At 47.6% G+C, this 19,739-nt stretch overlaps 1 protein-coding gene across 1 annotated transcript in view; it reads left to right on the top strand.

The window, feature by feature from the left end:
- GABBR2 (gamma-aminobutyric acid type B receptor subunit 2) overlaps nt 1–19,739 on the top strand; it is a gene marked incomplete at its 5' end in the record, with an annotated part of 339,283 nt that overhangs the window by 137,134 nt on the left and 182,410 nt on the right. The gene's annotated exons all lie outside the window — the stretch shown is intronic.

Here is a 19,739-nt window from a genome sequence, read left to right as displayed (position 1 = left end):
GCCAGTATCTTCCTGTCTCGATGTGCATCTTCTCAGTAGATTTCTAGAGGCGGAATTATTGGGTCCTTTAAAATATTGCAACAAACTGACCTCCAGGAAGGCTGTTCTGAGTCCTCGTCCCACCAGCAATGTTTGAAAATCCACATTTCCACACTTCTTTACTAACTGTGATATTAGCAATGTTTAAAAAGTTTTCCCTAGTTGGGTGAGTGCAAAATGATCTCTTGCCTCCTATCCCGTTCTCGCTGGAGCTCCTACTTTCCTTTTTTCTCCCACAGTGTGCTCTGGCTGTTCAGAGCATCCCAGCAAGGCAAGCCATTCCACATGTGCTCAGCAGCCCGAGGAAACATTGGGAGCTGTGTGGGGAGAACATGGGAGTTGGGTGTTCAGGTGGACCTCGGTGGGAGGAGTCTCGGAAAACTCACCCCTTGTGGCAGCGGGGGGTGGGGAGACTTGTGTGTGCAGGAGGGTGGGTGCAGAGCAGGGCTGGGAGTCACCACACCTCTCCCCACTTCAGCTCCACACTTACTCTCTGAGGCTCCGCCTCACCTCTCCCGTGGGAAGCAGAGCCGGCTCCATGCATTGGCCGTGCAACCTTGGAGAAGTCACCTCACTTCTCCGAGCTGTGGTCTCCTGCCCTGTAAAATGGGGACAGTAGCCCTTCCCATGCCTTCCCTGCAGTTCTTGCCAAAATCAGTCCTGGATTTGAAAGAGCTGTGTAAGCTGGAAAGTTCATGCACAGGGAGGGATGTTTTGGAGGCGCTTGAAAAGCAGGAGTGTTTGGCCCCGCGGTCTGTGCTTATCCAAACCAGGCAGGCTTTTCCCAGGCAAGGCAGGTCCTGGTCTTCCCACGTCTCTGTTTCTCAGTCCCCAGGGACAGGCATAAGGTAAACGGGACCTGCAGTGGCAGGGACTCCTTGCCAAACTCCTCAGAAGGCTAGAAGGCTGCCTTCTTTAGAGCGGTGACCAGTGCTCAAAAATGAGTGTCAAGCAGGTTGATGGTGAGGGTGGGGACGCCCGATCCTGTGACCCCATATTGACAGTGGACCCGGCAGTGACGTGGAGAGATCTTCTTGTTTCCAACAGTCTTTGGCTGTCAGCGGGAGGGACCATTAGGGACGCCTCCTCCAACCTTTTCATTGTATAGAAGTGAAACACCGAGACCCAGAGAGGGGAAGGGACAAAGGTCTGGGTTTCAAAGCCCTCTGAAGTCATGAAAGGTTATTCACAGAAAAGTCCAGACTGAATCCCGGGATCCCGACTCCCACTGCAGGGAAACCTGTCCATTTATAACTTCCTTTTGTCACATGGGAACTGCTTGTAACTATGGAGGTTTGAAAGACACCAAAGAAGTTAAATTGTTCGTCCCGACATGGTTGATGTTTTATACATTCCCAAACGCTCTCACAGCCAGCAGCCCGGTAGGGAGGGTTTATGCTCCCATTTTACAGATAAGGAAACTGAAGTCTGCAGAGGGTGGTGGGTCTTTTCCTCCAGGACACATGCTGATAAAGGGTCGGCTGCCTGCCCGACCCCCCACTGCCACCTCCATTATGCTGTCCTCGATGGGGTCGAGTGGCAACAGTCTGGGAGCACATCTCCATCCCTGCATGGCTGTGTTAGGGCCCTCCACTGTGGTTTCAGGGCATCTCAGTGGGAAACCTCTTCTCTGAGGACAGGATGTTGCTTGGTGGTGTTGCTGGCAAGGACCCCTCTCGATTTAAATCTCTCAGCCCAGCTGACTCCTCTGTGTGCCCAAGGGCTTTGGCACCCCTCTCCCAATGTCTGGGCTGCATCGCTGGCGGGCAGCTCTGGACACTCTCCAGGGGCTAACAGCTTTTCATGAGTGTGAGGGAAACTGCATTCCTTTTATGAAATTGGCCGATCAGCAGCGTCAAGCTCTTCTGTTCTGAACTGGTGCACTGGAAAGATGATCAAATGAAGACAGTCCTGAGGTTGGAGAGGGCTGGGGTGGGGGAGAAGCTTAATCCCAGAAGCTTATTACACTGGGACTGGAAGGGGTGCAGGGCTGAGAGCCATCCCACCTTGGGGCTGGCCGCTCCTGTGTCTGGAGAGGCATCCTACCTAGTGTATGGTACCCAGAGGCTGCCTCGGACTTGGATCGATCGGATGGGGCCCGTCTCCAGATCTCACTTTGCCAAGCAAGGGCTGTGTGGACCCAGACAATTTCCTTCACCTTGTTGACTCGGTTATATGGGATCTATAGCTGCTGCTGAGACAAACAAGGCTCCCTAGTGAACACTGGTGGCTGAAAAGATAGAGCTTGCATGGGCCCTGCCCTCTCTGCAGCTAAGACTTAAATGCATTGAGAAAGAGGGAAGAATTTGGTATCAAGCAGGCTAATCTCTAGGCCCAGCTCTGCCAGGCGAGGGCTGTGTGGCCACGAGCAGTACACTTCATCTCAGTGAGATCTTTGTGTAAACGGGGATATTTATCCCGACCTCACAGGGACTCGGCGATGAGAGAGGTCAAACGAGGGAATGAAAGACGTCTGCATAGTAAGTGCTCATTGAGTGGACATCCTCTCCTTCACTGATTCCTTCGACAAACTCTAGGAATGCTTATCCCTTCACTCAAAGGATAATAATGTGGCCTGTGCTGTGCCAGGGTGTGTGGTGGGCATGGGCCCTGGGCTGTGGAGGGCCAGGGAGGAGTGGACGTGGCCTTGGGGTCAGTGGTGTGAGGACTCCTTTGCTGGGTTCTGGCTGCTCATTGGAATCACCGGGAATTTTTTTTTTTTTTAATACATCGGGTTCCCCCTCTGCCCCCACTTTGAACAGCTTTCCTGGGATATAATTTGTACACCATACAGTTCATCCATTGTTAGCCCACAGTTCAGTTATCCTCAGTAAAGTTCATATTTTCAGATACAGTTATGCGGCCATCGCCGCAACCCAGTGTTCGAACCCCCACATCCCTCCACAAATTCCCTTGTGCTGTCTCTAGTTAGACCCACCCCCGGCCCCGGGTTCGTTGGCTTGCTCCCTCCTTTTGCCCGTTTTGGAAATTCCATATAAATAGAATTATATAACATGGACTTTTCTGTGTCTCGCTTCTTTTATTTCCCATAATGTTTTTGACGTTTCCCTGTATCAGTAGTTTGTTTCTTCATTCAGCCGAGTAGTGTTGCCCCGTGGGGATAGGGGCATTTTAGAATCACCTGGGGAGCTCTTTAAAAGCCTGATACTTGGGTCATCCCCCAGAACAATCTCATTACATCGGATGACCTCGGGCATTAGAGCCTGTGCGAGCTCCCCAGGTGGTTTCAATGAGCCCTCAACGTCAACCTAGTTCCCAGACTGCGCGGTCAGGAGTTCAGGGTGGGAAATGGCGCCCTCTCGCGGCGGGGGCCAGTGCTGTCAGAGTAGCCCCGGTCTACAGGCCGCGTGTTTGGTGGGTGCTGTGACCTGTGACCGGGACACTGGTGCGGCAGGGTGGAGAAGGTGGAGAGTGGCCTGGGCCCGGCGCCGGGGCTCTGCCAGGTGGAAGACAGTGGTGGGGGCGGGTGATGAAGATGGAGGGTGCTGCTGAGTGGGTGCTCCACAGGGCCCCGGATGGAGAGGGATGAGCAGACAGATGGCCCGTGGGCTTGGAGGAAGTGGAGCTCTGGAAGTCTCTGGGAAGCTTGAGGGAGCTGGAAGGGTGGGAGGCGTGGTCAGAACTGGAGGAAGGACGTCGGGATTGAGGGGCCCAGCCCTGGGTCTGGGTGAACGGCTGAAGTGGAGTGGAGGTAGAGGTCACTGGAACTGGGGATGAGGAGGTGAGAGACCAGAGGGCTGTGGGACATCCTCGTGGGCGTGGCAGGCACAGGATGGAGGCAGGGCTTGGGGTGGAGAAGAAGGCAGTGAGCATGGCTGCCCTGGCAACCAGCAGACAGCAGCGGGGGGTGGGGGGGGGTGATCGGGCCTCTCCCCCCCAAGTTCCTGCAGCTGTGGTCTACGAAACCGTCTTCACCAAGTTATTCTTTAGTTTCCCAGTTCCATGACACGGCTAGCCAGCTAAGCACCGTGGATGAATTAGTCTCTCCAGACTTCCGTTTCCCCTTCTATGAGATAAGGGAGTAGCGCCGGTTGACTTCAATGATCTCTCTGAGCTCAAAGAATTTGTGAGGAGAGGTCTGGTCTTTGACCCCGTTCCTGCCAGTCCCAGGGGCGTGGCCACGAGAATTACTTCCCCTCTTTGTGCCTCAATGTCTTCATCTTGAAAATGGGGCTAATAAGAGTACCTAACTCTTCGGGTGGTAGTGAGGATGAACTGTGTCTAGAAACTTCAGAGTGTTGAGGGATGTGCCTGGCTCATAAGCAGCACCAAGCAAAGGTGGCTGTTATTTTTCTGATCATCTCGAATCTGGCTCTGTAGGCTTCGGCTGCCCTCCACCCCCCTCAGGAGCCCAGCTGTGTGGCTGCGTGGCTCCCATCCTGCACGCCCTCCAAGCAGGCTCTGAGACTCCCTGCCCCGCTGCTGGTCCTCAGTGATCTCAGCGCTTCCGGGGCTGACCTTTCCATACCAGAGACCTCCCCTGAGGGTTGGGATCCTCCGAGGCCCTTGATCTGCCCAGCCCTGAAAGGGCACCATCTGCAGAGCTCCTCCTGCTGAAAGCACCAGCCCTTTCAGCCCTCCACAGCCCCACCGGGCCCTTGGAAGCCTTCCGGGCTTGCCAAACCCCTGGCTGCCCCACCTAAGGGGTCTCTCTGGTCACCTCCTCTAAAGGTAGTTTTTCTTACGGAGCAGTCACTGGCAGGGGGGACACTCCTGCAGCGAAAGACAGGAACGTCGTGCTTGCATCTAATTCAGGAACCAGCCTTAATAGGCATCTGCTGCCCTTAGCGGGAATGAACTCCTTGGCCTGGCTGGAGAGCCCCTCCGTGGTCCCCCGAGGCCACCTCCTCTGTCACCCTCAGTCCCTTCCCCCTCTGCGGCAGCCACACCTCCATGCAGGCTTCTCTCTGCAGGAACATCCTCCCCCACACCTGTCCAGCCTTCCTCCCCAGGCAGGACGACACGTGCTCTCTCCGTGCTCCCCACACCTCCCTCCGCTGCAGGCTGCCCTCTGTACCTGCTCCTTGCCCAGGGCAGCGCAGATCGCCATCTGCTTCTTCGCCCAGCACCCAGCACCACTGGCCCCAGAGCCCCTGTGGATGAGAGCCAGGCCGAGCTCTCTGTCCCCTCACCCGGCACGCTGCCTGACACGAGGCCAAACGCTCAGCAGGGATTTCAGTCCATGACTCTAACCCAGGGGCCAGCTTCTTGGGGGCAAATGCAGTGATTTTCTTTCCTGTGGCCCTCAGTCTGCCTGCACCCAGGATGGTGAGATGGGATGGGAGCGATGCAGGGAGACCCCTGCCCCTAGCTTGTCACAGGGACGGTTGGGAAGGGAGGAGCTGGCATAGTCAGCAAGTCCCACGCCCACAGAACGCAGCCAAGCCATTTCTGTCGTTTCTCAGCTGGGTCTTTTTTTGGATGTGGCATTGTTCCGTGGTGTAGATTTCTCCCAGAGATCTCACTGGAATGTTCGGGGCCAGCCCCTGGAACCAGCAGTGGCCAGGGATCCGCCTCGTGGTCACTTCTGGGTGGCATTGATGCTGGGCATTGGAATGCATGCATTGTAGTTTGAGTCATTTTTCTTGGCTGTGTCATCCTGCGATGTTCATTCTGAGTGCTCGACACTTCGGAGTGCTGTCTCACCAGGGTCGGGTAATCGCATCCTCTAAGGTACTGTCCTGGACCAGCAGCATCATGTCACTGTCACTGCCACCTAGAAAAGCAGTTTGGAGCGCCCCCGCACCCCCCGCCAGCCACCCTGAATCAGACCCTCTGGGGTGGGGCCCAAGCTGCTGGAGTTTTCGAACCCCTGTCTTGGAGGAATGGGCTGCCGGCAGCTGAGGCCACTGTGCTCCTAGGCCTGTGTTATCTGAGAAACGGCCAGGCGTGCTGGAAGGCCTGCAGCACCTCTGCTCTCTGTCCTTGGCCTCCCTCCAGGCTGCAGGGTCACCTGGGCCGCCCACACAGCTGCAGATCTTCCGTCATTAGGAGGCAGGAGGGGACTCCTGACAGATCAGATTCTAATCCTGATGGTCCTAGGGCCCCATCCTGTGCCCCCACTTTTATCTGAAAACTTGCTAATGCTTTTAGATGATCGGCTGTCTGCCCCTAGGCAAGAAACGTCCTTTCCTTCTCTGGGCTCTTACCTCCAGCTCCGGGAGGGCCCTGGCCTGCGGGCCAGCCAGCAGGGACGGCTCCAAATCCTCCTGCCCACACCGACACGGCTGTTGGTGGCAGCCTCTTTGGCATCTGGGGGGTCCATTATTTTCCAGGGTGTGTGTATATAATAGGATTTTTGTACAATTTTAGTAGCTGCCTGTTTATGTTATTATCTACCAGGGGGGAAAGATGACGACCTCATCAAAACCTCCCTTCATTGACTTTATTGTTGAGAATGGGAACCTCATTTAAAAAGTGAGGCTCTCTGGGGCGCCTGGGTGGCTCAGTTGTTAAGCCTCTGCCTTCAGCTCAGGTCATGATCTCAGGGTCCTGGGATCAAGCCCTGCATCGGGCTCTTTGCTCGTTGGGGAGCCTGCTTCTCCCTCCCCCACTCCCCCAGCTTGTGTTCCGTCTCTCTCTGTCAAATAAATAAAAATTTTTAAAAATCTTAAAAAAAAAAAAAAGGTGAGGCTGTTCAAAGGAAAGAAACTCATCTCACAAGCACCTGGGTGGTGAAATTACCTCTAAGGGGGGACAGGAGGAACTGAAACTTGGGGACTACTGGGATGGATGAAACCCATCCAGCTGCTTGTTCATTTAACAGACAGCAGGGGGTGAGGGGTGGAGGGTAGGACTGGCTTTGCTGGTAATCACAGGGTTTTCCTCAGGGGCCCGGTCCAGGGCAGATATTTAATGGGAGAAGCTCAAGGTCAAGGACTGAACTTGAAGACCTTCAGCCTTCTCAGGCTGAAGCTCCATGGGACAGACTCTAGGGTTCAAGCGACACTTCTTCCTTCCTGAGAGTGTCCTCAGGGACAGTGCAGCCCGCCAGTGGGTGTTCTGCCCTGCCCATCCCTGCGGAGCACGTGCGTGAGAACCACCCCCAGTCAGGGCCTGTGGTTTGTAGGGCTCCTGCCATCCCAGTGGTGGTGTTCTATCCCCCCTAGGGAGGATGCTTCCTCCCTAACACTCCATACCAGGTTCCCAGAGCTGAGCACCCTTCTACCGCATACACCCCGACACTTACAAGAAAGGAGTTGCCTGGAGCCTGCTTTGAGAGGACAGGAGGCTTGGCTGTGGGAACAGGGTTCATCGAGGGCTGGGGAGAAGGCCACTCTTTCAGCTCACCTGGGCTCTGAGAGCAGATAAACACACCCCCCTCCCAGCCACGGGGATCCTTGGAGCACAGGGGTGAGTGAGGGCCTAGAAGGAGATCCTAGAGGTCTCGGGGTGGGGGGTCCTGTGATCCACAGCCGCCTCAGAGCATTCACTGGGGACACTCCCTAGAGCCGCCTACATAGCCCCTGAGTTTGGTTCCCAAAGCATGACTCTAGCCCCGTGAAGCAGAACCTTTGGGGTGGGAAAATGGAATTATAACATCATCTCTGCCATTTAGGGGGTCGTGGGGGGTGTGCACGCAGGTGATGACTTTCGGTTACCCTGCACATGGCGAGCGCTGTTTTGTAGACTCAGGAAGGATGAAGTCACTTGGCCAAGGGCTTACAGCCACGAGGTGGTGGGCAGAGGTGTAAACCCAGGTTTGTGCCCGCCCTTGTGAAGAGGAGGCCACCAGCCAGGGCCAGAATCCCCACCCCACCCCGCACCCCAGAAGCAAGGAGGTGGATATGTAGATCAGACCAACTCATGTCTCAAGGAGAGCTCCTTGTGGTTCCCTGCAATGTTTGCCATGGGACTCCACATTAAATTCTTATTACTTTCTCAGATTCTGAACCGTCCTTCCATACCTGCTCCAGCTGAAGTATCCTAGGATGCTTTGTTTCAGCTGGGCCTCTTGGCTGACAGGGCCTCTTGGAGTGTGCAAGTCCCCAAAGCTATTCTGGTACCTTCTGGCTGTGGTCTCCACCCCCCGCCCCGCACTCAAGGCCTACCTGCCGGGGTTGGATAGTGCCAGGGCGACAGGGGCCAGAAATAGAGATGGAAGATGTGTGGAACCTTCAGGAAATAGCAAATAGCCAGTGGGTAGTGGGAGAAGTGAAGAATGGTGAAGGCCCCACATGCCTCTAGATCTGGACTTGAACATCAGCAGTAGGGAGCCATGGAAGGGTATTAAGCAGGGAGTAGGAGATGGTAACAATCTTCAGCTGACCAGAGTCTGGGAAACCAGCCAGGACGTTACTGTAGTAACTCAAAAGAAAACTAATAAGACTGTAGTTATGTTCTTACAGAAAAATGTCAAGTTCTCTTTGTTTTCATTTTTTTGCTTCTTTATTTAAAAATACTCATCTATTGTTTTCTAACTGTGATATTGATATGTACTCAGCGCAGAAAACTTGGAAAACCCCGAAGAGCAAAAAGGAAGGTTAACAATTGGCTGTAACCTAGCCCCTGAAAGCCTGTGTCTGTACAGTTTTCTCAGTGCATATGAGTGAATACGTACCAACAAATATACGTTCTTCCTATTAGAATAGCTTCTTTACTTTAGCGGTCCAGTGGCAATGTTTTTCTGGTCCAGCAGAAATTCTCCATCACTGTGACTCGCAGCAGCCTGTCCCCTGGGTCTGGTGACTCCACGAGCTACCCTGCCTTTGCCACAGTCTTGTGTGTTTGGGACGACTTCCCCCCAGTCCTTTTCATCCTACGGTCTGTTCCCTTCCTTCCTAACTTCCCAGAGTTCTGCAAATATTCTACCCACTGACCGTCTTCTTTGTTGCTTTCCAGAGCTCTTTCAGATATTTTTCTTAAGAAATCTTTGCCGTGGGGCCCGTGGGTGGCTCAGTCATTAGGCGTCTGCCTTTAGCTCAGGTCTTAGGGTCCTGGGATGGAGCCCCATATCAGGATCCCTGCTCAGCGGGGAGCCTGCTTCCTCCTCTCCCACTCCCCCAGCTGGTGTTCCCTCCCTCCCTGTGTCTCTCTCTGTCAAATAAATAGATAAATCTTAAAAAAAAAAAAAAAAGGAATCTTTGCCATTTTGAGGAATTTGGGACAGGACAGGAGGTAGAGGTATATTCTCTGTCGAAGTTTCTTCCAATAGCTGTTGAAAAAATTCTACCCTATGGCAGTGCTGGACGTACTCAAGGAGGCTTTCGCTATGGAGCGTGGAGATGGTTGCCTGTCTCTCCTGATTATGAACAACAATGCAGGAAACTCATACTTGTATTTTTGTGTGAACGTCTCCGATTAGTTTCTGACGATCAATTCCTAGAAATAGCGTGAGCACATTTTGGAACCTTTTGTACGTATTGCCAAATTGGCCTCCAGAAAGATCATACCAATTTGGAGTTGCATAGGGATATGACAGCACTCATTGCCAACATTATATATTATGCTTTTTTGATCCTCGGCAATCGCTATTTTAATTTGCATTTCTTTGATTACTACTAAGATAGAATTTCTTTTTTTACGAGGAATCTTTCTCATTTCTGTTTCTCCTTTTGTAAATTGGCTGTTCGTGTAATTGGCACATGTTCTTATTGGAGTGTTCTTTTTCTTACTGATTTATAAGAGCTCTTTATAAGGTAAGGATTTGTCGCATTGGTTGCAGATATCTTCTCGTGTTCCGTGTGACATTCAATTGTGTTTTTTATGTTACTTGACAATATTGAAAACTTTGGTATTTTATATAGGCAAATTCATCAAGACCTTTTTTTTTTTTTCCATTTTTCATTTTGGGGTGCTCTTCTCATCCCTCCAGTTTTTGTAAATATTCATTTACATTTTCTTCTAGTACTTTTATTACTTCAGTTTTCAGTTTATCTGGAATTTCAGCATACAGCCTAACATATCAAAACTATTTCTCCTGCCCCCATAGTCACTCCGTAATTCTTCAAGCATTTCATTAATGTATCTTCCCCTCATTTAAAATGCCTATGCTGAGGGGCACCTGGGTGGCTCAGTAGGTTAAATGTCTGCCTTTGGCTCAGGTCATGATCCCGGGGTCCTGGGATGGAGCCCCATGTTGGGCTCCCTGCTCTTTGGGGAGCCTGCTTCTCTCTCTCCCTCTGCCACTCCCCCTGCTTGTGCTCTCCCACTCTCTCTCTCTCAAATAAATTAGTAAAATATTTTTTAAAATGCCTATGTTGGGGGCGCCTGGGTGGCTCAGTGGGTTAAGCCTCTGCCTTCAGCTCAGGTCATGATCTCAGGGTCCTGGGATCGAGCCCTGCATCAGGCTCTCTCCTCAGCAGGGAGCCTGCTTCCCCTCCCCTCCGCCTGCCTCTCTGCTACTTATGACCTCTGTCAAATAAATAAATAAATTAAATATTTTTTAAAAATGCCTGTGTTGGGCAGAGGGTTGGGTTAATGGGAGATAGGTATTAAGGAGGGCACTTATTGTGTTGTAAGTGAAGAATCACTAAATTCCACTCCTGAAACTAATATTACACTGTATATTAACTAATCGGATTTCAAATAAAAACTTGAAAAAATAAAAAGTAAAGTAAAATGCCTATGCTAACTTTTATCTTTAGACAATAATACACTACATTTTTTTTTATACTTGAGACCAGTTCTGTATGATAGAAATGTAATACAAACCACAACCGTGATTTTAAATTTTCTAGTAGCCATATTTTAAAAAGTGAAAAAAGATAACAGTTAAAGTTTATTTTTGTAATATATTTTATTGAAGGCAGTATATCCAAAATATTATCATTTCAACATGTGACACTAGCCATGTCAAGTTCTCGGGAACCAAGATGGCAAGTGGCCACCATATTGGATGGTGCAGCGTAGGACCGTTCTTATGTTCTCATTTCATTTTGTCCCATTGATCTCTTTACTCTGGAATTGGCATCCCCATGTCTGAAATATTATTCATGTGGAATACAATTTCAGATGCGGCCCTTCCTTCTTCTGTCACAATGCCTTTATATTCACCAATTTAATTTTTAGATGTTTCCAAAAGTACAATAGGTGTTTTTATTTGAATTTTAGTGACTCCAGAATTAATTTGGGGGACATTTGACATCTTTATAATACTGAGTCACTCCATTCATGAACAAAGAACTTCTCTCCATTCAACATTTTTAATTAGGTCCTCAGTGAACTTTTGTACTTTTTTTTTTTTTTTTACACAGATCCTTTCCATTTCATGTCAGGCTTATTTTCAAGTATTCCACATTTATTACTGCTTTAGGGAAATGAGATCTATTTTCCTTAATATTAAGTTGTTATTGCTGGAATAGAGGAAAACTGTCAATCAGTGTATATACATATTTTGACTGGCCGTATTGAATTCTTATCACTTCTGGTAGTGTTTCCTCACTTAATTCCGTTGGGTTTTCTAGGTAGACAATAATACCATCTGGAACGAGAATAAAGTTGCTTTCTGTTTTCCAGTGTTACAGCATCTGTAGCTTTATGATTTTTCATTGATGTGGTACCACAGAGTGGTTAGAACAGAATGACTGCCAGAATCAGGAATCTCTGATTCTAGCTGGGCTCCTTTCCAACTGTGTGACCTTGGGCAGAACATGTAACTTTTCCTTGTGCCTCGTAATGGCGCCATACTCATATGACCTCGGCTGTTGTAGTGAAATAATTAATACATATAAGGCACTTAGGTCTGGGAGCAGTGACCAAAAAAGCACCCAATATATATTAGCTATTATTATTGTTATTATTATTGCCTTATTCACTAAACGTCTTAGAGTTATATTTAAAAACAGTGATGATAGTGGATATTCTTGTCTTGTTTTTGACTTTAATGAGAATGTTGGTTTTTTTTTAAGATTTTATTTATTTATTTGACAGAGATCACAAGTAGGCAGAGAGGCAGGCAGAGAGAGAAGGGGAAGCAGGATCCCCACTGAACAGAGAGCCCAATGTGGGGCTCGATCCCAGGACCCTGGGATCATGACCTGAGCCGAAGGCAGAGGCTTAACTCACTGAGCCACCCAGGTGCCCGAGAATGTTGTTCTTAAAGGATGACGTCTGTTAGGAGAACAGACATCCCTCATCACATTAAAGGATTTTTTAGTTCTATTTATTCAGTGTTCGACCAGATGTACATGCTGAAGAAATCAGATATCTTTTTAGAATCTCTATCAATAGCTATGCATTTTTTTCTTTTCTCTATTAGTGTGACAAGTTTAGAGTCCCCAGTTTCCTTGTGTTCATTCTGTAATGCATTCATTCATGTGACATACATTTATGGAGTGCCTGCCATGTGCTGGGTACTGTTCCAGGCACTGTGACACATTGGCAAATGAAACAAAATCCTTGCCCTCAAGGAGCTTGTATTCTAGTGTGGGGAGACAGATGATAGAAACAATAAGCAAATAAATCAATAATATGTTAGGTAATTATAAGTGCTATGGAGAAAGATGGAGGGTAAAGGGGGTAGGATATACCAGGTGGGGGTGGGGGTGAGGCCAAGGGGAGTCTCAAAGGTAAGATGACATTAGAGCAAACCCCTGAAGGCCATGAACAGCAAGTCATAGGATACCTGTGAGATGAGCATTCCAGACAGAAAGAACAGCATATGCAAAGGTCCTGTTGCTAGTGGTGCTGGAGCCACATCACAGAAACCATTATGGCTGGGACAAATTGAGTGAGAGGGTGTTGTGCTGGGTTTTGCAGGAAGAGGAAGCTGATTGCCAGCCCATACCAGACATTTGTGAGGACTTTGGCTTATACTTTGAGTCAGTTGAGAATTTACTGGGTATTTTGTTTTGTTTTGCATTTATTGGGGAAAATTTCACATAACATGAAATCCACCATTTTAACCATTTTAAAATGTACAATTAAATGGGTTTTGGTATGTACACAATGACGTGAACTATAACTCCTGTCTAATTCCAGAGCATTTTTATCACCCCCAAATGAAATCCCATATCCATTAACATTCGTTTCCCCCTTGTCCCAGCCCAATAGCCGCATATCTGCTTTTTAGATCTAGGATTGGCCTATAAGAGACATTGCATAGAAATGGGATCCTGGGAGTGGGAGGTAGAGGAAATGGGTGAAAATGATAAAAGGGCACAAACTTTCAGTTATAAGATAAATGAATTCTGGGGATATGATGTATAGCCTGGTGACTATAGTTAACAATACCGTATTGTATGTTTGAAAGTTGCTGAAGAGAGTAGGTCTTTGAAATTCTCATCACAAAGCAAAAACTTATAACTATGTTGAGACGAACTTGCAGTGGTGATCATTTTGCAAAGTATACATGTGTCAAATAATTCTGTTGTATATGTTAAACTTATACAATGTCAGGTGTATAAGTCAATAAGTCTGTTGTATCTCAATAAAACTGAAAAAAATCATAAAATATGTGGCATTTTGTGTTTAACTTACTTGTATATGTTCAAATAAGTTAGGAGGAATGCCTATTAAATCTTTTGTCCCATTTTCAACTGCATTATTTGTTCTTTTGCTATTGAGTTATAAGGGTTCTTTACATATTCTGGATACTAAACCCATCAGATATGATTTGCAGATAGTTTCTTCCATCCTATGGGGTGTCTTTGCACTTTCTTAGTGGGTTGTTTGCACCCATTTTTGGGTGAAGTCCCATTTATCGGTTTTTATCCTCTTGTTTCTTGTGCTTTGGTGTCATATTTAAGAAACCATTGTCTGATCCAAGGTCATGAAGACTTAAAGCTATCTTTTCTTCTAAGAGTGTTAATAGTTTAAGCTCTTACATTTAGGTCTTTGGTCCATTTTGAGTTAATTTTTGTATATGGTGTGAGGTAGGGGTCCACCTGCATTGTTTTGTATGAGGCTATCCAGTTATCGTCGCACTGTTTATTGAAGAGACTATTATTTCTCCATTCAGCAGGCTTGGCCTCCTTACTGGTAATCAGTTGGTCATAGTATTATGGATTTATCTGTGGACTACTGGAGAATTTTTATTTTTTTTTAAAGATTTTATTTATTTATTTGACAGAGAGAGACACAGTGAGAAAAGGAACCCAGGCAGGGGGAATGGGAGAGGGAGAAACAGGCTTCCCGCCTAGCAGGGAGCCCGATGTGGGGCTCAATCCCAGGACGTTGGGATCATGACCTGAGCCAGAGGCAGACCCTTAATCCACTGAGCCACCCAGGTGCCCCTACTGGAGAGTTTTTAAAAATAAAGATTTGAAGTCTTATATTTTAAGACAATCACCCTGGCTGCTGAGTGGAAGGTGGTGACTTAGACAAGATAATGAACACCAATCGGATTCCGAGTCATTTTTGACAGTAGAACTGACAAAGTAGATTTCTTGATGGAATGTATTTGTGATGTGAAAAAAGTGAGGCACGGAGAGCGGTGCCACATTTTCGATATGAGCAATTAGAAGGGTTGAATTACTACTTAGGAACCTGGGGAAGAATGTGGAGGAGCAAGTTTTAGGGAGGGAACTCAATGCTTAGTTTAGATATGCCTACTGGGTCTCCAGATGGAGAAATCGATTAGGTAGTTGGATAAATGGATGTGGAATTCACAGTTACATTAAACCATGTTAGTATTCCTGAAATAAACCTGTCCTTGTTGTGCTGCATTATTCTTTTAAACAATTTAATTATTTCAGTTTTTTTCTGTAAGTTCATGTGATAATAGCTTATATTTTACTCTGATCTTGCCACCTCTGATCAGTGTAGTTGATGGAGTTATTCTGGTTTCACAGTGTGAATTAGAAAGCTTCCCATCTCTTTAGAAGCCCTGGAATAGTTTATAGAATCTACAAATCAGCTGCTCCTCGAAAATCAAAAGATGAATCTGCGAAACCATCCAGGATTCTCCAACCCCCACCTTACCCCTTTCACAAGTCGTCTCTCTGGCTTCTGCCGAGCTTCTTGATCAATTTTACACTTCTTGTGTGGATTTTAGTAACTTATATTTTCCAGAAAAGAGTCCATTTCCTTGAGATGTCCAAATCGATTAGCATATATTTGAGTAGCATTATTTTTCATTTCTGTGTCTTTTGTCGTATGTTCTCTCTCATTACAGAAATGTTTCCCCACTTTTCCCCTTGATTAAACTGGCTTGTTGGCTTTTTTTATTGATTTAACTGACATTGCCATCTTCAATTCAGCATGCAAAAAACGGTCCCATTTCTTATTTTTCCAAATTAAATTAAACCTGAATCACGTATGCCATCTGCCACCAGATTCACTGGGGTCAGCGTCTCGCCTCTCACAGCATCTCCCTCCTCCAACACGGCTGGTAGCACTGGTGGTCACCAGCTTTCAGGTCACCAAGCTGGGCGAGCCCACGTCCCACCGCCCTGGCTGCCTCCCGCCACTTGAAGTTGACACTGGTTGAACCGGTGACTGCCACGGAGCCAGATCCCTGGACAAACTTCTGGGCATCCTCAAGCTCCTTGCTGGGTTCCCAGCCTGCAACTTCCCACCCAACTTTCCAACTGAAAGCTTTTTCAGTTCCGTATGGAGCCCCTCCCAGGATGCGGGAACACTTTGTCAGGAGTGACCTGCTCATTTTGCTTGTGTGGATCCAGAACCTCTGTTGGCTTTTTCTTCTCCGATAGCAGCTTCCCCAAGAGTCCGAGAGCATCTCTTTTAGAAACCTGCCCCTAAATGATCCTCTTGCCTTTTGCAGTAGAGTAGAGGCCGTCCTCCTTGGAGCAGACGCCTCAGTTAATTCTGGGGGATCCATTCACCTCCCCTTTAAAGCATAATCCTCCTACCAGACATAAGCAAGTGTTCCAGATTTCTCTCTCACTAAAGAACCTAGCGCAAAAAACACAAATTAAATCTTCAGTGAAAAGATCCTGTTACCTTTTTTTTTTTTTAATCCAAGGAACCATAATCTGGATTTTTTATTGGCTTGCTTCTATTTACCTGCTCTCTAATTTATTTGTTCCTGTGTTTATCCTTATGTATACCTTTCTACTTTATGTTTGCTTGTTTTGCCATCCTTTTTAGCTTCTTGATTCGCACACTTATTTTTTACTCTTTTTAAGCCAATAAATTGGTCTTTGATTACAGCTTTGGCCAAATCCTATACATTTAGCTAAATGGTATGCCATCTTCATTATAATGAGACTGTCTATAATTGTGTTTTCAGTTTAAAATATTAGGTTTCGGGGTGCCTGGGTGGCTCAGTTGGTTGAGCCTCTGCCTTCGGCTCTGGTCATGATCTCAGGGTCCTGGAATCGAGCCCCACATTGGGCTCTCTGTTTGGCGGAGAGCCTGCTTCCCCCCCTCTCTCTGCCTGCCTCCTCTCTGCCTACTTGTGATTTCTCCCTCTGTCAAATAAATAAATAAAATCTTTTAGAAAAATAAAATAAAATAAAATATTAGGTTTCTACTTCTGTAAGTACATAAAATGCAAGATGAAACATAATGATGCAATATATATTGCTAGCTACAGAAATTATTACTTTCATTTACTGCCTCATTACTAATTTTGTGTTATTATAAGTTGAGTTTTTATTTGACTTTATATTGTGGGTATTCTTTTTCAGTGGTTATTTGAGCTATTGATTTTATTTTAAAACTGTGTTATAATAACTATGATTTTAAGATTCAGATTCATGTTTATATGGCTCTAGTCTCTATCGACAGATTTTTCACGAGTTGTGTGTTTCGATTTGGGTCTCCACGGCATGAGTACAACTTTAAGTCCTTTTTGTCAGGAAGGTGATATGGGCTTTATACCTTCTATGTTATTCTGTGGATCTCAGTTTCTCCCTGGTGCTTCTGCTAGGAAATACACGTGGTTTTTTTTTGTGATCATTATCTTCTTCCTCAAACCTCTCTAGACATTACATCAATGTTGTGATGACGTCTGAGGCAATCTGGTTTGATTCTTTTGTAGATAAGTCTTTTTTTTTTTCTTTGCTCTATCCTGGATGCTTGTAGGGTTCTTTCTCAATCCCTGGAATTAAAAAAGAAAACAAAGCACATGTCGAATGTTGGCCTATTTTGTCTAACATATGATTACTATTTTTATCTGAAGAATTGAGTACTTAGGTTGCAGAAGTTTTCTTCTGTTATATCTTTAATTATTGCTCTTTGGTTCTGGTGTCTTTTTACAGAAACCAGTAATTCACACGTGGATCTCTGTCATTTATTCTCCATTATTATGTTCTCGCTGGTCATTTTTACCTGAGTCCTTGCCGTCTCCATTCTGAGATGGCATCTCACGCTTGCTGCCCTCTATAGCACCATCCGTGTTCTCCAGTGGGGTTCTGGTCTTTCTGCTTCAGATGCTTCTTAAAATTCTCCTAACCTGATTCATCCCCCATCAGTTCTTAACTCTGCCAGCTTTCTTTTGGTTTTTATCTCTCTTTTATCCCACTTCTTATATTTTAGAACTCAGGACTTAATAGTCTCCTTGAAGTACAAGACCGATGCTACAATTTACTTCTGGCTCCTGGAGCAAATCTTTCTGGAGGCGACGTTCTTGTACGTGCGTTCTTTGTTTCCTTTCTGTTTCGGGAAGTGTCCATGGGTTCCATGTGCATTTTAGGTCTTCCCTGGACCCGGTATTTGCTTATAATGGACCCCTTTATCATGTGACTTAGATGCTATTAGATTCTTCACCTCAGATACTAATCTGGAAGACTGGATGGTGAAATTTCATAGTACCAGCCAGGGATCAGCAGTCGGGAGTGGGGCCTGGAGGAGGGCATTCTGTGCTGTGTGTGTTCCTTCTCTAGTTTGTTGGCACAGTGCACCAGATGTGTAGAGATCCTCCTGGCTTCTCCTCTGTTCTCCTGCCTGCTTCATCTGGGAGAAACTCAGGCTGTCATGGGGAAAGCAGGCTTGAATGGGCTTTGCTTGTTCTTGGACCGAAGGGCTCGGCTACTCCAGAAGGCCCTTGGGCTGTGCGTGAGAGATGGGCTCCCCAGGACAGGCTCCCCACCCTTCCTGTGACCCAGACTCTCCACCAGCACTCACTCACTCGTCCTCAGAGGCTGGGAGGTCGGTCCTGTGAGCACTGCCAACCTCCCTGCAGCACCACGCTGCTCTCTCAGGAAGGAAAGCTATGAGTCAAACTTCAATCTGGTTCCACTGGCACTGTGCCTAGCAGAAATTCCTCAAAGTTGGTGGCATATTGATGGCACTCATTCCTGTTCTCCAATGCTGAAGCAGATTCCCCCCTATTTTTATACTCCCTTGGTCCTTTCTGTCACTTTCAGAAGGAGGTAGCTTAGGTGGGAGTTGGACATCTGTGCTCAGCTTTACATCTTTCCCGAAAGTTTCATAGTTAACATCATTCCCCGTACTTTGTACTTTGGCATACAGATACAAGACAGTTCCTGAGCCTCTCCTTTTCTCTGGCCTCCTTTTGAATTCTTCCTGTATCCCGGCCCTCATCACCGTAGTTTCTCCCAGGCACTTTTCCTCTCCCTCTCAAATGTCGGTAGCATCCTCTCAATCAGACGAGGAGTTCTGTCAGACGTGGTATTGCCAGACTTGGGGCAGTGAGTGCCACTCCTTGCCAGGGGCTCAGCATCTGGCATCGTAAGCCACATCCTGGCTTTTAGCAATATTGATGGAATTTCCCCGCATCCTCCTTTCTCTGCCAAAGTGATGACCTTCAAGTGGAAACAGAGAAGAAACCATCCCCCTGGCCACAAGTCTACAGTCTTCTTCCGAAGCCTTGCATTTCACTAGAGAGCCTATTTCAGATTCCTTCTGGCACATTCAGGCCCTCCCGTGTGAATCAGCAGACGTGGGCAGCCGGCGGCGGGGGGACAGGGTTGCAGAGCCCCCCCGCCCCATCACTGCTTGGCTGCCCGCCCCAGGAAGACAGCACATCACACAATTTGCCATATCAAGTCTGTGAACAGCTGCCTCCCTACCCTTCGTGGGGAGTCACCAAGCACCCCACATCTGCTCCTTCCGGGGCTGGTGAGAAGATCCCTCCCCTCGCAACGCCTGTGAATTCCCTTCGGGGTTTCATAGGACACGGAAGAGACTTCTCCTGCAGAAAGCCCGCAACCAGCCTTCGGGAGGGTACACGCCCCTGGAGGTTAGCTTCGCCTCACGTTTCTGCCACCTCTCCCTCCAGACTGGTAATGAGGACAACCCATTCCCAGAACCTCAGCCGTGCTGGACCTGTAGCATGCATTCACTTCTTTTAACCTGCCTCGGGGTGTTAAGAGAAGTAGTGGTTACGCCCCTTTTACAGGAAAGAGAAGCTTTCAGAGTTTCCTTGCTCCCTACAGGTGGCCCAGCCAGTGTGGGCAGAGCCAGCGTTCTCGTCTGGAGCCTCCTGACTCCGGTGTGAGCTCCTGCTCTCTCCCACTGCCTTCCTATGGGAGGAAAGAGAACCACGGGCTCCTTCTTGTAGGCTTAGAGCGGGATCTGCCATGGTGGGCCCATGGGCCAAATCCAGCTCTCTGGGTTTTTGTTTGTTTGTTTTTTAAGATTTTATTTATCTGACACAGAGAGAGAAACGGCGAGAGAGGGAATACAAACAGGGGGAGTGAGAGAGGGAGAAGCAGACTTCCCGCTGAGCAGGGAATCCGATGTGAGGCTCAATCCCAGGACCCTGAGATCATGACCTGAGGCGAAGGCAGGTGCCTAACCATCTGAGCCCCCCAGGCGCCCCTCTCTGTTTATTAAAGTTTTATTGGAACACAGCTATAGCCATTCCTTTG

The sequence above is a fragment of the Martes martes genome (genome assembly GCF_963455335.1).
Source record: "Martes martes genome assembly, chromosome: 12".
In the NCBI taxonomy this organism is placed as follows: domain Eukaryota; kingdom Metazoa; phylum Chordata; class Mammalia; order Carnivora; family Mustelidae; genus Martes; species Martes martes.
Note: the sequence above shows the minus strand (reverse complement) of the source record. Positions and strands in the feature narration are given on the sequence as shown.